Below are 17,981 nucleotides of genomic sequence, written 5' to 3'. Positions count from 1 at the left end.
ATAGTTTACAGCTGAAATGAAGAGGAAATTTAACAACAATAATGTTGTATTGAATCATGCTAAGTGCTGCAATAAAACGATACTTCAAACCAAACACGGATCTTCAACAAACATGATTGAGATGGAGATTTTTTTTAAAGAAACCCAGATATTTTCACATATATATATATATATATATATATAAAACATTATTTGAGATTCTGACAACTAACAGAAAATTACATACAGAGTTGTTTGCATCACAATGCCAAGAAAAGGAAAATACATTAGGCAGATGTCATTGCCATTGTTGAAGGGTTAACATATAAATGGCTTACAGTTAGGCTTATTGCTGCCAATAATAAAATTGCCACACATTAAAACCTATGCTTTGTTAGCCAAAACATTGTATTACAAACAAGCTGATCACTTAACAGAGTGAACTGTAAATAATAAATCTATTGAACCAGCCATCATTAAATATTGCACACAGTGGCTGCAGCTGTTTGCTGCGCACAGGACTTGGTTGACAGTTAATTCTCAAGAAAGTACCTTTCAGGATCAATGTATTTGCTTGGCTAACAATTTCCTCTGTAACAAAGCACTTCAAATACATTACAGGTCTTTTTGGGGCATTTAGGAGAAAGTGAGGTCTGCATTTGCAAATTTAAAAACAAAGTTAATGTGTGCAGTCCTTACAAACAGATATAAAGAAGGGTCTACATTCTATATAATCATTGCTGAGACAGTAACTATCCTTTCCTTGGAAGACGATCTCTTTCCCCAAATTTGCAGCATTTTCACCTTTCTCTTTTTATATTTCTCTGACTATTGATAGCCAGGTGGTTCAGATTTATTCCTGTTCAGTTTAATATTTTTGTTTGATTATGAACTTCAGTGCTTCTTTATGGTGGACCAACAAATAAAATAGATCTTGCAAGAAAACACATTTTAGAACATAAACCTCTATAAGCACTTAATGTTATTAATGTTGTGATCTAGGACATGTCCAGTTGACTTATCATCGCTTGTAAACTGGATTTAACTTGAGTATTCAATTTATTTTTATTGTACCTTATAATCATCACAAATCTAGTTGGATCAGTATAAAGTGCGAATCTGTTAAAATCCCTGTCATCCCAAAAGCTTGGTGGAAAGGCAACATAATTTTAGTAAGAGCTTAAGACAGTTCGAGCTATCAGTTCTCAGGTGAATGCGTCATATATGCACAATCAATGACAGTAGTAATCGATAGGTTTGCAAGCATGCTATTTGAAGAATCTAGTGCCATGATTTTGAGTTACTAGCCTGGAATTTTTCAAATGTCCGGAACTACTAGCACTACTGTAAATGAATCACATATTCTCTGGCAGCGCAGGCTGCATTTTCTCCTGCTGAGGTAAATATCTAAGATAACTAGAGATCATAACAGATAACCCTCACTCAATGCTTCAAATAGGGGATATGTGCTATTACGCTTCTCGAGTCTAACAGCCCATTCAGTTTCCAATGCTCTTTCAACTCCTGCCCCAGGCACATTTAAAATTGCTCTGCCATTGCCAGACAAAGTCAAAAATCACATGACGCCAGGCTATAGTCCAACAGGTTTATTTGAAGCTGCAATGTTTCAGAACCCCCTCTCCTCCCTCAGGCAGCTAGTGAGAGAGAATCCATTGATGACAGAATTTATAAGTAAAAGATCAAAGGGTTATAGAAGTTACACAAATATATTGAACTAACGTAGACAGCTATTAAATCTTTAATCATTTAGAATGGAGGTACAGGTTTCAATTGATTAATATGTAAATCCCTGCCCCAAGATAACTTCAGGTTTTATCAGAATACAGGTGATAACTCAGGTCAGACAATGTATTTTAGGTGTGAGGCCATGTTTGAAGTCTGTTTGTATCTTAAACTGGAATCAGACTGGCTTTATTTCCAAAGTAGGAATTTATAAAATGCCTCATTGACTGACTGTCTATGAATCAGGTGATTTTTGAACAAAATAGAATGTATCTCCAAATACAAATCAGCAAATACAAATTCACCTCACAAATTAAATATATGGGGTAGTGATTTGAAAGAAATTTTGGGATTTAATCAATTGAAACCTGCAACTCCATTCTAACTGATTAAACACCTAATAACGAGGTTTGTTCAATGCATTCACAAAAGTTGTATGACCCTTTGACCTTTTACTTAAATTTTGTGTCCAATGTACTCCCTCTCTCACTAGCTGCCTGAGGAAGCAACAGGGGCTCAAAAGGCTTGAGGTTGGAAATAAACCTGTTGGATTATAACCTGGTATGATGTGATTTTCACTTTTGTCCACCCCAGTCCAGTGCTTCCACATCATTGCTAGACAAGGCTATGGCTAACCAAGCCATTAAAATCTGTACATTCCCTCCTTAACTCTCTCCACTTCATTACTTTGTCATGTTGTAAGACCCTAAGACATTAAGATGCAAGATCTAAAGTAGGCCATTCAGCCCTTCGAATCTGGTCCACCATTGAATGAGATCAAGGTTGGTCCGATAACCCTCAACTCTACGTTGCTGGATTTTCCTCATAATATCTGATTCAATTACTGATGCAAAATCTACCTACTTCAGCCTTGAATATAATTAATGACGTAGCCTTGATAGCCCTCAACTGTAATGAATTGCACAATTCAATACCCTCTGAGAGAGGAGATATCTTAAATCATCTCAGTCTGAAATAGGCTCCCAGTTATTCTGAAATTAAGCACTCTGCTTTGAGACTTTCCAACAAAGGGAAAGAACCTTCCTACATCCACCCTCTCATGTCCCCAAAGAATCTTACATGTTTCAATAAGGTCACCTCTCATTCTTCTAAACTCTAATAAGGACAAGCCAAACCTACTCAATCACTTCTCAAAAAGCCAGTCCCTCTGTACCTGGGATCAGCCGAGTGAACCTTCTCTGGATTGCCTCCAGTAGCAGTGATTTGGAGATGCCGGTGTTGGACTGGGGTGTACAAAGTTAAAAATCACACAACACCAGGTTATAGTCCAACAGGTTTAATTGGAAGCCCACTAGCTTTCAGAGTGACGCTCCTTCATCGGGTGGTAGTGGAGAGCTCAATCCTAACACAGAATTTATAGCAAAAATTTACAGAGTGATGTAACTGAAATTATACATTGAATAATTGATTGTCTGTTGAGCCTTTCATCTGTTAGAATAGAGTGACAGTATCACTTCTTTCATGTGTAAATCACAAAACCTTTTTTTAAAAAAAAGTTGCATTCTTGGGTTAGCTGTTAACAATGGTGATAGCTAGACAAAATGTTGAAGGTGTTGCCCCCCTGTATTCTCTGTCTATGCCATGATGTTTAGATTGATTCTAATCTAAAAAGTGAGATAACAGAGTTTTACATAAATTCATGCAGTTTTTGAGCTCAGAGTTCTACATGAATGCATGCAGTTTTTGAGCAAAGTACAATGTAACCTTGCAAGTACAAATTCACCCCACAAAATATATGTGTGCATGTGTGTGTCTGTCTGGGTTGGAGGTTGTGAGTGTGAGAAAGTGTATGTGTGTGTGTAGTGAGTGCAGAGTGTCTGTAAGTCTGTGAGGGGGTGCATGTGTGAGTGTGGGTGTGTGTGTCTGTAAGGGTGTGTGTGTGTCTGTGTGCACGTCCGTGCGCATGCGTGTCAGTGTGTATGCGCGTACAGGAGCACCCGCATGCGTGCGAGAGCATCTGTGTGCGTGTATAGCGCAGTGGTGGTCACCAAGCAGAGGCTGATAACTAAGTTCGGTACCCATAGGGAGGGCCTCAACCGGGTCCCTGGGTTCATGTCACACTACAGGTGACCACCATTGCACCATACACACACTCCCACACACACACACACACAGACACACACACACACACACACACACACACACACCCTCTCACACTCACAACCCCCAACCCAGACAGACAGACACACATAGACAGACAAAGACCCACATGCACACACATACCGCGTGTGGGGTGAACCTGCATGCCCAAAAACTGCACGCATTCATGCAGAACTCCCAGCCCAAAAACTGCATGAACCCACTCTCATTTCCCTAAAATCCATAGATGCATCTCATCCAGTGCCTTGACATCTTTAAGTACCAATTGTCCATTCTAAGACTGCTTCCTTATCAACTTTGAACTTTTCTAGTGGACACATCTTCTCCTTTGTCACCATGACTTGGGTAGCATCCACCTCCTTGTTAAACACACATGCAAAGTAGATCTCAGCCGTGCCCATGCCTCAATGTTCAGATTCCCTTTTATATTCCGATACAATGATATTCAGAAAAGATTTACGAGGACGTTGCCAGGGTTGGAGGATGAGCTATAGGGAGAGGTTGAAGGGGTTATGGCTGTTTTCCCTGGAGCGTTGGAGCCTGAGGGGTGACCTTATAGAGGTTTATAAAATAATGAGGGCCATGGATAGGATAAATAGACAAAGTCTTTTCCCTGGGATGGGGGAGACCAGAACTTGAGGGCATAGTTTTAGGGTGAGAGGGAAAAGATATAAAAGAGACCTAAGGGGCAACCTTTTCACGCAGAGGGTGGTACATGTATGGAATGAGCTGCCAGAGGAAGTGGTGGAGGCTGGTACAATTGTAACATTTAAAAGGCATTTGAATGGGTATATGAATAGGAAGGGTTTGGAGGGATATGGGCCAGGTGCTGGCAGGTGGGACTAGATTGGGTTGGGATATCTGGTTGGCGTGGACAGTTTGGACCGACGGGTCTGTTTCCATGCTGTACATCTCTATGATTCTATGACTGTATGATATGAACATGCTAACATACAAACTTTGTACCAAAGTTGATCATTCAGCCTCTCAAAACTTCCTCACCGTTCACCTAGATTATGGCTGATGAGGTTAGAACTTACAATCTGCATACCCGCCTGGATTCATAAGAATCTAAATACTTCAGCCTTAAAATTATTCACCACCTTTTCAGGTAGAGTTCCAAAGACGTACAATCCTCTGAGGAAAAAGACAAAGTTGCTTTGCTTTTTATTTTATTTTAAATGTGCCATGTCTGATGTTTAAACAGTGACCTCTAGTTCTAGATTGTCTCATAAGAGGAAACATCTTAGGTATATTTAACTTGTCAGAACCCTTCTCAGCCTTCATCCTCCTTAGACCACCATTCTATGATTTATCGGTCTCTAGAAATATAACAATTCCCCTTTATTTTGGACATCAATATTTTTCTAATAATAATTCCTTACTTCTTGACAGTGCTTTCTCACCTCTCCTCTGATCCATTGTGTTCCTTTTGGCTCTCAATGGTATTTTCTATATAAAACCTCACATAAGCACACTTGTGCTTTTTTACCTTAATTTCTATATCCTTTGTCAGAAGTGCGAACTACAATTCACTCTAATTCTCCTCCATACTCCTCCACCCTCTTCCAAACTGTAAAAATGATGGGGGTTCAGGTACAGGGCAGGATTTTTGCTGCCGTTATGTCTTAGCTCTGGATCCTTCCCGACTTTGCTAGGATTCTGGGCCAGAGATGTCAAGTCTTGATGAAAGTTCTGATGAAAAGTCATCTTGACCTGAACTGTTACAGCAGTTTTCCTCCAAGAATGCTTCCTTGCCTATTGGGTATTTCCAGGGTCATGTTTGGTTTTTTTGTTTGTTTCGCTTTTTATTTCTGTTTCCAGTTGAAGGTTGTTATGACGCAGGATAAGCCCTCCTGCTTTATTTAAATCAGCAACACAGAAACGATTTATCCCATGCAGTAATCTGTGAAAATTCAAGAGACTAAGAACTATTTAAAGTAAAAATTAACAACTTTATTTCTTAAAGTATAGCAGAGAATAATTAACTAACAACTATTTACAACTCCTTCCTCTAACCTATCTTTTACTTTCCCTTCTATAATACTAGTCCAATAAAACCCCCAATTCAGATTTACTGAAAAATTCACATTTCAAAACCAGCTAGCAGTCAAATCTTCTCTATCTTCCTCTGTAGATTTACTCTCTAGGTCGGTGTTGATCTTTTTCTCTATGCAAACTCCTTCTCTAGACAGGCACCTCTCAGAGAGTTTTTACTAGCAGCCTACATGTGTTGGTCTTTTGGCAGTTCTCCCCCAATTATTCAATTTTTCCTGGTCTTATACCCCCAAAATATCACATTGTGTCATTGCTCAACATACTAAAATCAAACTTGATTAGAGTTTGGTATCTTTTGGGGTATAATTTAAACTGATTGGCCTTACTCAATTTTGTTTTTTCTGTCTCCAGGCAACCAGTTACCCTAGCTGTTGAGCCATTGTATCCTGTTCAGAACACTTGGTGCTGTCAGGTAGTTCTGTTAGTGTTTGACTTTCTTAAAGGTCCAGTACACCTACATCTTCATAACAAGGTATAAGATAAATTGAGAAAACGGGTTTGAGTTCAATTCAAAACAAACAGTTTTATTGAAGCAAAACTTTCTTTTCTTCCTGAATTCTTAATTGCTGCTGTAAGGAGTAACATCAATTCTTAAGCAACGTAGCCTTGAGCAAAGAAACTAAAGTACATCAAAATATACTATAATTACTCCTTCTGGGCATATGGATTGCAGGAAAAAGTACACAAATAATATCAGTAAGGATATATCTTTTGGAACAAATCCATGACTGATTCACACAAATCTATGATTAGTGCTCAGACCTCATTCTGCCTGCCAACCCCCGGAATGATGATTTTCAGAAATAGATCACAAAGAGTTGCAGTCATAGAGGCGTAGAGGTGTACAGCGTGAAGACAAGCCCTTCGATCAAACTCATCCATGCCAACCAGATATTCAAAACAAATCTAGTTCCATTTGCCAACACTTGGCCCATTCCCCTCTAAACCCTACCTATTTATGTACCCATCCAGATGTCTTTTAAATGTTGGAATTGTACCAGCCTCCACCACTTCCTCTGGCAGCTCATTCCATACACGTGCTACCCTCTGCGTGAAAAAGTTGCCCTTTAGGTCCCTTTTAAATCTTTCCCCTCTCACCCTAACTCTATGCCTTTTTCTTCAGAGGGTCAGTGTGGATTTATCGGGCCAAAGGGCCTGTTTCCACACTCTAGGGAATCTAATCTAATCTAAAGTCTAGTTCTGTACTCCCCCACCCCAGGGAAAAGACCTTGTCTACTTACCCTAACCGTGCCCCACATGATTTTATAAACCTGTATAAGGTCACCACTTCAACACCTCAGGGAAAATAATCTCAGCCTATTCAGCCTCTTCTGAGAGCTCAAACCCTCCAATATCCTTGTAAATCATTCTGAATCCTGTCAAGTTTCACAACATTCTTCCTATAGTTAACATGGTCAATGTTTAAGATTGTAATTACATTTAAAAAGAATCTTCAAGTGCTAGTTTTGCTGTGTACCATTTCACAAAATCTGTACTTTTTGAACAAACATATAATCACATTTAGTTTGTACTAATGAAACTAAACTATACTGGGGTTAGTTTGCAGTGTAAAGACACACAATTATGTGTGGCATGGTGGCCCCTTGATTCGCACTGCTACCTCACAGCATGAGGGACCTGGGTTCAGTTCCAGCCTCGGGTGACTGTCTGTGTGTGGAGTTCGTACCTTCTCCCTGTGTATGTGTGGGTCCCCTCTGGATGCTCCGGTATCCCCCTGCCCAGGTCCAAAGTTTGTGCAGTTTAGGTGGATTTGCCTTGGAAAAGTGTGGGGGCATGTGGATCTGGGTGGAATGCTGTTTGGAGGGTGATGTGGACTTGATGGGCTGAATCGTCTGTCAGGATTCTTTGGTTAAATAATTGTCTTACCTCATAAATGTAAAAGTTGCCAATGATTAATGTTTAAGACAAAAAATCTGCAGATGTTGGAATCTAAAGTAGACAGGCAGGAACCGTAAAAACACAACAAGCCAGGCAGCATCAGGAGGTGGAGAGATCGACATTTTGGGTGTAACCCTTATTCGGGACTGGGAGTGGGTGCAGGGGGAGCTGCAGATAAAGGGGGTGGCGGGGGCAGGGTGGTGAATTAGGGCTAGGTGAAGGCAGATGGTGGGTACCTTCCGCTGCAACCAGAAAAGATGCAAAATCTGCCAATACACTACTCCCCTCACCTCCATCCAGGGCCCCAAACTGTCCTTCCAAGTGAAACAGAGGTTCACCTGCCTCTCTACCAGCCTAGATTACTGCATCAGGTGCTCCCAATGTGGTCTTCTCTACATCAGGGTGACCAAATGTAAAATTAGGGAACTGTTCACCGAGCATTGCAGCCAACCCGACTGGACCTCCCAGTCACCGCCCATTTTAATTCCCCCTCCCACTCCCTTTCCAACATGACCATCCTTGGCCTCCTTCATTGCCACAACGAACCAAACCGCAAATTGGAGAAACAAAACCTCATCTTCCACCTGGACAGCATACAGCCTGGAGAATTCGACACTGAGTTCTCCAATTTTAAATAATCTCCATTCCCAGCCCCGACTCCTTTCCCAGCCCCTCCCCCTCCCTTTCACTCCTCCCAGCCACCAATAGGATTCATTCCTCCCATTGACCAACCAGGTTATACTCTCTGCTTGTTGTCACCTACCCCCCACTTCACCACCCTGCCCCCGCCACCCCCTTTATCTGCAGCTCCTCCTGCACCCACCCCCAGTTCTGAAGAAGGGATACACCAAAATGTTGATTTCTCTAACTCCTCTACCTCCTGTACCTCTTCTCCACCTCCTGATGCTCCCTGGCTTGCTGCATTCTTCCAGCATCCTGCCTGTCTACAGTCAGTACTGTTCAGCAAGATTGCTTCTGTAAGCATGAACTAATTTGCATGATTTTGTTTAAGCTGTACTATCTCCAGGATTAAACTGAAGATTAGTGTTGCATGCATTCAATAAAATAAAGCTACTGGAACTCTTCAACAGACCTTTCACAGATTAAACAATATTTCCCTTTCTATGTCAGACTATAAATACCTTAATTAGCAGAAACAGGAAATACCTATCTCAGAAAACAGTAACAAAGACTTACCAAAAATGCCTGCACTGTAAAAGTACAAGACTTCCTTCTTTTACCATGTGGTGTTTGGCTATAGGGTGTCTCGTCATAAAGGCAAGTATGAAGGCCAACATTTTACAAGATCTTTGGGAACAGGGGATGTGGGGTGGTGTTGGGATGGGTGCAGGGGAGATGGCAGGGTGGGGACGGTAGATGCAGTGAGGGGGGTTTGTAAAATCACATTGTCTCTTCAGCTGACATCGTGGGTGGAGTTTGTACATTGACATGACAGGAACATAAGACAATTAACTGTCAAATTAAGAGCAATTTTATGAAGGGGTTTGCATTGTACTTATGCTACACCGAACCAGAGTGAATTTCTCAATTTTGTTCAATAAAAGCAGGTGGAAAGCAAGTGAAAATCTAGTGCAACGTCTCTCCATCCACCATTGGGAGAGTCAGTCTGCTTTGCCAAGGTGAGTATATTGACAAGGGCAACAATAAACAAAGACAGAAGGGAAGTGAAAGATGCCATAAGGGTGACATGCCATGAGAATCCCAGGGCAGCATCAACCCTTGAGTGGAAGAAACACATGGAAGAAAGACATGACCTTGACCTGCATAATCCCTGCGTTGCCTGTTGTCAGGATGGCCCACATGTGCACACATGAGAACAGGTTCTAGTTTAGCATTTGCATCCTCTATAGATTCATATTACCGCAGTCATCATTCTCAGCAAAGAAGGAAATGTAATAGGAGAAGAAAAGTAAAGAAGCAATGGTTAACGCTGAAAGAGGATTGAGAATATGAATGCAATGTTCGTTTGTACAACATAATTTCAGAATGATCTAGCCATTAGACAATACAAACAAAGACGTGTGTACAGGCTTTTCCAAACCTAATAACATTACATCTGGTGATATTTGCTGAATTTAATCCTAGTATCCTATCCCGCAACATTTTTGCCTTTGTTTTGATGAATAAAGCAACAAAGAATTGAAATATTAGATTTTAATATCTGATACATGGTAGAGTAAACAGCCAACATATTAGTGTAGAGATCCTGATCAGTCATTCTTTTTTCAGATGCTTCACATGAAAGGCAGGTGAGTATACATTTCATCAAACTAATTTGTATACTGAGTGTATTTTGTATGCTGTGCACGTTGTTGATTTTTTGTGCTTGTTTTTGTATGTGTGGAGTGCTGCACTGAAAAATGAGAATGAAGTTTTGTCTCAGGCCAAGTATGGTTTATTGAGAAGTGGGAATGCCTGACGTTTGTCAAGAACACATACCTAGAACATAGGCAATATGCTAAACTATTGGGCAAAGCCAATAATTGAAACTATTAACACATTTCTCAGTAGTTATAGGCACTGAGTCACTCAAACAGGAAATCAGCATAACATTTCAAGAGGATAATTGTTGCTTAATGGGATAATTAATTGCATAATTACACAAATTATTTCCTGAATTCTGGAGAAGCATTGTCAATGTGACATATTGGGAAAGTAATTATATGCATACCGTTAATAAATAATTACTTAATGAGTTACCAACATGGGTCCGTCCTCTTAAATAACAAATGTACTTGGGAAACATATAAAGATTTACAGCACTTTGTTACAACATATCAGCCCTGGTCAAAAGCACCCACCTAATTATTCTAATCCTGTTCCCAAACACTCGACCCATTGCCTTGTTTGCCTTGGCATCTCAAGTACACGTCCAAACACAATGCTGTTTTGTTTCTTTTTTGACCACTCCTATGATATTGAAGAGTGTAGTGCTGGAAAAACACAGCCGGGTAGACAGTATCCAAGGAGCAGGAAATAGTTACGTGTCCCCGAGCTGGAAATGAATCTTTCAGCTCAGCGAGCAAACCTATATCCAAAACCTCAACCTGAGCTACAAATCTTCTCAAAACTCGCTAAGGAGCAGGAAAGGCAATGTTTCGGGCATCAGCCCTTCATCAGAAATCAGGATTTCTGGTGAAAGGCTTATGCCTGAAACGTCATCTCTCCTGCTCCTCAGATGCTGCCTGACCGGCTGTGCTTTTCCATCACTGCACTCTTCGACTCAGATCTCCAGCATCTACAGTGCTCAGTTTTTCCCATTTCTATGATAAGACCATTTCTTTCTCTGACTATTTCTGATAACGTCTGAAGATGTGACCATCGAAACATTGTACATCACATTTCACAAAGGGATGAAGTTAGGGAGTCACCATGTACATGCCATGTCTTCTAGGTAATGACATTAAGCACCAATAAGGATAAGCACACTAGTGTCACTTTCTTCATTCCCCCTTTCAGCACGCATGAGCCTTTATCTCTGACAATCACTACAATAAAATCTTATTCCACAACAACTTGTCATTTTGCAGAACTTTGAACACATGATTACACTGGAGAGGGTTCAGAAGAGATTAGTCCGGATGTTGCCGGATATGGAAGGTTTGAGTTATAAAGAAAGGCTGAGTAGGCCGGGGCTTTTCTCACTGGAGTGTAGGAGGATGAGGGGCGACCTGACCAAAGTCTACAAAATAATGAGAGGGATAGATAGAATTACTGGTAGCTGTTTTCTCCACAGGATGGGAGGATTTCAAGACTAAGGTGCACATTTTTAAAGTGAGAGGAGAGAGATGATATGAGGACCAAATTTTTTATGCAGACAGTGGTTAATGTGTGGAATGAATTTCCTGAGGAAGGAGTGAATGTAGGTGTAATTATAAAAGACATTTGGATAAGTGCATGAATAGGAAAGGTTTGGAGCAGGCAGATGGGACTGGTTTATGTTGGGATTATGTTCGGCATGACTGGTTGGACTGAAAGGTTTGTTTCTATGCAGTATGACTCTTGGACCCTATAAAGTAAACTATGGGGAAAATAACTGTGATGAAAAGTTAACATATTCATTAGACGTTTTAAGGAAGTTGATTCTTTGATGGATTAATTTGTTGTTAGAGCAGTGGAGAGCAATTGTTGTAATGTTCTGTATGTTATATTGCACAATGGCTACACTTCACAAGTACTTGATATACAGTAAATTGCTTTGAAATATCTGAGATTGTGAAAGGGACCGTAAGTATGTGTGAGTCTTTTTTTCCGAGTTGCAAATGCCATCATTTAGGCTTTGAATTAATTTGAAATATTTTTATTGTCTCTCATCATCAAATGAAGGAACAACCTTACTCTTCTCTAGCAAATAAATGATCTGAGGACCTCAAAATGCCTTTTGTACCAAATGAAGCACATTTGAAGTGTAGTGTTGTAAGTAGGAATATTAGAAAATATATTGGAAAGCTTTTTGAATTTTTCCTTCCTTTTTTCCTTCCCAAAGCCAATTTTAATATTCTGTTTGTTGCTTTTGCCTAGGCCAGAGCCACACTGATTGTGAATGAAACTGTGAATGCTTGATGTAGGAATGGAGAACAGAGCAGGCCAGCATGGGAAGCCAGTCATGGCTAGACCCGGAGTGGGAGCAGACCAAGCCAGAACCAACATTGGAGGCTAATCCCTTAAAAGATTCCTGGATGGAGTAGACCAGAGTGAGCATGGGCCGAGTCCCAGAACAAGTTGCTTCTGGATCCCAAAACGGGAGCAGGTTGAGCGTAGGCCGAGTCCCGGAAGTAAGACCATGCTGGATCCTGGAGCAGGAGCAGAGTGAGCGTAGGCCGAGTCCTGGAAGCAAGTTGCTGTTGGATAGTGGAGAGGGAGCAGAGTGAGCGTGGGCTGAGTACCAAAGATGAGTCACAGCAGGATCCCAGAGCAGGAGCAGATTGACCGCGGACCAAGTCCCGGAAACGTGTCCCTGCTGAATCCCGGAGTGGGAGCAGAGTGAGCACAGGCCGAGTCCCAGAAATGAGTCCGTGCTGGATCCCAGAGTGAGAGCACAGTGAACGCGGGCCGAGTCCTGGAAACGAGTTCCCGGTGGAGCCCCGAACAGGAGCATAGTGAACATGAGCCATGTCCTGGAACCCAGTCACTAATGGTGCTGGAGTGGGAGCAGAGTGACTGCAGGCCGAGTCTCCCTCAGTCAAAAACTGCCTCCCACCTCCCCCCCGTCCAACTTTGCCATCAACCCGCTCCATCCCCGTCCAACATTCCCCCCTGCCCCATCCAACAACACCTCCCACCCTTGTCCAACACCACCTCCTGCGCGCTCCCCCGCCCCGTTCAACTTCACCCAGCCACAAGCCCCTAAACCCATCCAAAACCACTTCCCTGCACGCTCCCTCGCCTGCCCACCTTCCCCCAACCTCTTACAATACTGCTGAAAATGTGTTGCTGGTCAAAGTACAGCAGGCCAGGCAGCATCTCAGGAATAGAGAATTCGACATTTCGAGCATAAGCTCTTCATCAGGAATGAGAGAGAGTAGCCAAGCAGGCTAAGATAAAAGGTAGGGAGGAGGGACTTGGGGGAGGGGCGATGGAGGTGGGATAGGTGGAAGGAGGTCAAGGTGAGGGTGATAGGCTGGAGTGGGGTGGGGGCGGAGAAGTCAGGAAGAAGATTGCAGGTTAGGAGGGCGGTGCTGAGTTGAGGGAACCGACTGAGACAAGGTGGGGGGAGGGGAAATGAGGAAGCTGGAGAAATCTGAATTCATACCTTGTGGTTGGAGGGTTCCCAGGCGGAAGATGAGGTGCTCCTCCTCCAGCCGTCGTGTTGTTATGTTCTGCCGGTGGAGGAGTCCAAGGACCTGCATGTCCTCGGTGGAGTGGGAGGGAGAGTTAAAGTGTTGAGCCACGGGGTGGTTGGGTTGGTTGGTCCGGGCATCCCTGAGGTGTTCTCTGAAGCGTTCCGCAAGTAAGCGGCCTGTCTCAACACCTCAGGGACGCCTGGACCAACCAACCCAACCACCCCGTGGCTCAACACTTTAACTCTCCCTCCCACTCCACCGAGGACATGCAGGTCCTTGGACTCCTCCACCGGCAGAACATAACAACACGACGGCTGGAGGAGGAGCGCCTCATCTTCCGCCTGGGAACCCTCCAACCACAAGGTATGAATTCAGATTTCTCCAGTTTCCTCATTTCCCCTCCCCCCACCTTGTCTCAGTCGGTTCCCTCAACTCAGCACCGCCCTCCTAACCTGCAATCTCCTTCCTGACTTCTCCGCCCCCACCCCACTCCAGCCTATCACCCTCACCTTGACCTCCTTCCACCTATCCCACCTCCATCGCCCCTCCCCCAAGTCCCTCCTCCCTACCTTTTATCTTAGCCTGCTTGGCTACTCTCTCTCATTCCTGATGAAGGGCTTATGCTCGAAACGTCGAATTCTCTATTCCTGAGATGCTGCCTGGCCTGCTGTGCTTTGACCAGCAACACATTTGCAGCTGTGATCTCCAGCATCTGCAGACCTCATTTTTTACTCTTACAATACTGCCCCACTTCCGTCTGTGCGGAGCCCCCATCCACTCTGGGACAGCCGCACTGTACACCAACAACAAGACTGCTGGTGTTGTTGCTGCAGCTGCTACTTTTGGTGCAAGTCTCCACCACACACACACACACACACACACACACAGTCACAACGTTTCTGCAACTTTTTGACAGGTTCTACCCCTACCCTGTATAGGACAATGTTGGAGAGACTATCTGGGGAAGGGGGGTTTAGGGTACACCCCTCTGTAGAACTCCATGGAAAGTGAGTGGAGAGAGAGAGGGTGTGAGGTTAATCATTTGGAGATGGTTCCTGTTTAATCACTGGAAACAAAAGAAGCGATCACTGCTGGAAACACATCTTTGATGTAATGTTTCTATTGGGAACTTGAGATCTCCTTCAGATAATCCAACTTTCAGATAATTGGTATTCGGATAATCGAGGTTCCTCTGTTATTGTACCATCCTCCACCACTTCCTCTGGCAGCTCATTCCATACATGTATCACTTTCTGTGTGAAAAAGTTGCCCCTTAGGTCTTTTTTATAGCTTTTCACCTCACCCAAACCTATGCCCTGTACTTCTGGTTTTCCCCCACCCCAGGGAAAAGACTTTGTCTATTTATCCTATCCATGCCCCTCATGATTTTATAAACCTCTATAAGGTCACCACTCAGCCTCCGATGCTTCAGGGAAAATAGCCCCAGCCTATTTGACCTCTCCCTATAGCTCAGATCCTCCAACCCTGGCAACATCCTCGTAAATCTTTTCTGAACCCTTTCAAGTGTCACAACATCTTTGTGATACACAGTATCTTAACTCTTTAACCATCAAGGTGCCTTTGGGAATTATTTTCACATGGATATTAATTTCAATGCATCACTTCACACCTCATTCACAGCCAATGTTGAGAACTTTTTATCCAAGTGCAACATGTAAATTTAAAACTTCAATCAATCCAATCATAAAATGTTGCCAACTGATCATTTATGAATTTGCTCAGTGTACATTAAAAGTTGTAAGCAACAGCCAAATTTCCCCTGGAGTCGGTATAGCATCTTTTATTTATAGTTGAACAGCTGAATATGGGTGTGTTTTAGCACATTTAGTTGTAATGGTTTGATCTGAAGTATGTTTGACCCAGTTTTTTCCTCTTTCATGCAAGGAAGCAAACCAGTCATATCTATCTCATTCAAAACTGAAAGAACTGCTGATTCTGTAAATCTGAAACAAAAACAGAAATTGCTTGAAAAGCTCAGCAGGTCTAGCAGTATCGGTGGAGAGAAATCAGAGTCAATATTTCAGGTTGAGTGACCTTCAGAGCTGATGCTAGCTAGGAAAATGTTGGTTTATATGCAAAATATCAGAAGGAGAGGAGGGAGCAGAGAGCAAACAATAGGTAGGATTGAGCCCAATGATTAGATTACTTCGAGAGAAGAATAGTTAGATAGTCAAAAGAGTGGATAATAATTCAGCAAGGAGGACGAATAGCTATTCATAGGGACTATTAGTGGCTAATAATGGGTTACATGTAATAGCAGGCGTTGTGATAACAAGACCTGCTGCATACGGGGTTGGGGTAAGGGCATGGGAGATCTCAAGACCACAGGTTGTTGTGCTCGACATTGAGTTCAGAAGGCTGTTGCATTCCTACACGGAACTCATGTGGATTTCATTCCTTGTGATGCCAGGCTAACAGCCCAGGGTGCAGGAAGTTGAGAGTATGCCATTACGGCCTGTTCATCCTTCCTGTTACAACCTGGGGTCAACCCCTCTGCTAATTCAAACCCGCCACACAGGGAAGCTCACCTCGTGCTGCAATCAGCTAAATTTCAAGAGACAAATGACTATCCCAGGGGTCACTATTTGAAGTAAAAATGAACAATTTTATTCTTTAAGTCCAACAGAAACCATTAAAACGACAGCTATTCACAACTCCTTTCTCTTAACCCTATCTTTTACCTCCAACTCTACAATACTGGTCCGATAAATTCCCTATTACATTTACAGCACAATCAATTTCAAACCCAGGTATACTTTCCAGATGTCAAACTTTCTCTGTAAATTCCTCCAGGTCGACTTTGATGTTCTGCTGCCCAAAATCCTTATAGACAGGTACCTTTCAGAGAACTAGGCAAAAGTGGGGGCTGCAGGTGCTGGAGATTAGAGTCAAGATTAGAGAGGTGCTGGAAAAGCGCAGCAGATCAGGCAGCATCCGAGGAGCAGGAAATCTGTTCTGATGAATTCCTGATGAAGGGCTCTGTCCCAAAACGTTGATTTTCCTGTTCCTCGGATGCTGCCTGACCTGCTGTGCTTTTCCAGCACCACTCTAATCCTTTCAGAGAATTATTCGGCTAGCAGTCTGTTTGTCGGTGCTCATTACTATTTTCCCCCTAACTGTTCAAAATGTCCGCTTTTATACCCCAAAACATCGAGTCATTTCATTGGTTTGATGCCATCCCAACCAGTAAAATTCAAATTCAATTGCATTTTGGGATCTGGAGCATAGTTTAAACTGATTGGCTGAATTTGAATTTATTTTTTATGCCATGGCAACTTATCATCAGCTTTTTGTCATTCCTGATGCAGGGCTTTTGCCTGAAACATTGACATTTCTGCTCCTCGGATGCAGCCTGACCTGCTGTGCTTTTTCAGCACCATACTCTCGACTCTAATCTCCAACATCTGCAGTCCTCACTTCCTCCTTGGACATGAAGAGGAAGCTCCTCTGCTGTAAAAAGATTGCCTTAGCTTGCACAAACTTGTACTGTGCTCACCAGTTTGGATCACTGACTCTACACAGAAGTGTATATGCAGCGACATGAGAGTGGTGGAGGGCAAAGGAGCAGGATGTGATTCTGCACCACCTGAGGTTCGCTCCTACTGCTCCTCCTCAGAGGCTGGGCCCCATGTGTCTCCATGCCTCTGCTTTTTGGCATAACCTTGACATTCATGTGAGAACTGAAACAACGTAGGATTGTAGGCTTTGCATTACAACATTCTAGCCATTCGTTCTGTGGTGGACATCTGTGCACATGAGAACCACGTGTTGTGTACATCTAGGTAAAAACAATGACTGCAGATGCTGGAAACCAGATTCTGGATCAGTGGTGCTGGAAGAGCACAGTAATTCAGGCAGCATCCAACGAGCAGCTTTGGATGCTACCTGAACTGCTGTGCTCTTCCAGCACCACTGATCCATGTTGTGTACATCTGCTGAGCTCTGGGACCACTGAATTTATCCGTATACCCTGTTGGTCAGTACCCCTGCTTCACCATCATCTATTTGACGGTTGATATTTTAGTCCTACCAGTTTCTCATGCTTTGTCCTTCTCCATGGATATGACATAGATCAGAATAGCATCCCTTTGGTTCAGAAATCCCTCCCGAGAAACAAAGGGTGTGCCCATAGCTCAATGACCTCAATTATTTTGGAAGCCAGGTAATCACCTTCTCAAGGGCAATAAATGTCAGTCTAGCCTGCAGCATCTAAAGCCTACAAACAAATAACAAAGCTTCTGGTTAGATTTATTCCTTAGAGAATATCACATGACCTCCAGATTCCAACCGCCACACAGCCACATGACCACCAGTTGTTACTTGATACATCCATCTGTATGATGCAACACTTTCTTC

The sequence above is a fragment of the Hemiscyllium ocellatum genome, chromosome 5, assembly GCF_020745735.1.
Source record: "Hemiscyllium ocellatum isolate sHemOce1 chromosome 5, sHemOce1.pat.X.cur, whole genome shotgun sequence".
Lineage (NCBI taxonomy): Eukaryota > Metazoa > Chordata > Chondrichthyes > Orectolobiformes > Hemiscylliidae > Hemiscyllium > Hemiscyllium ocellatum.
This window is presented reverse-complemented; position numbering follows the sequence as displayed.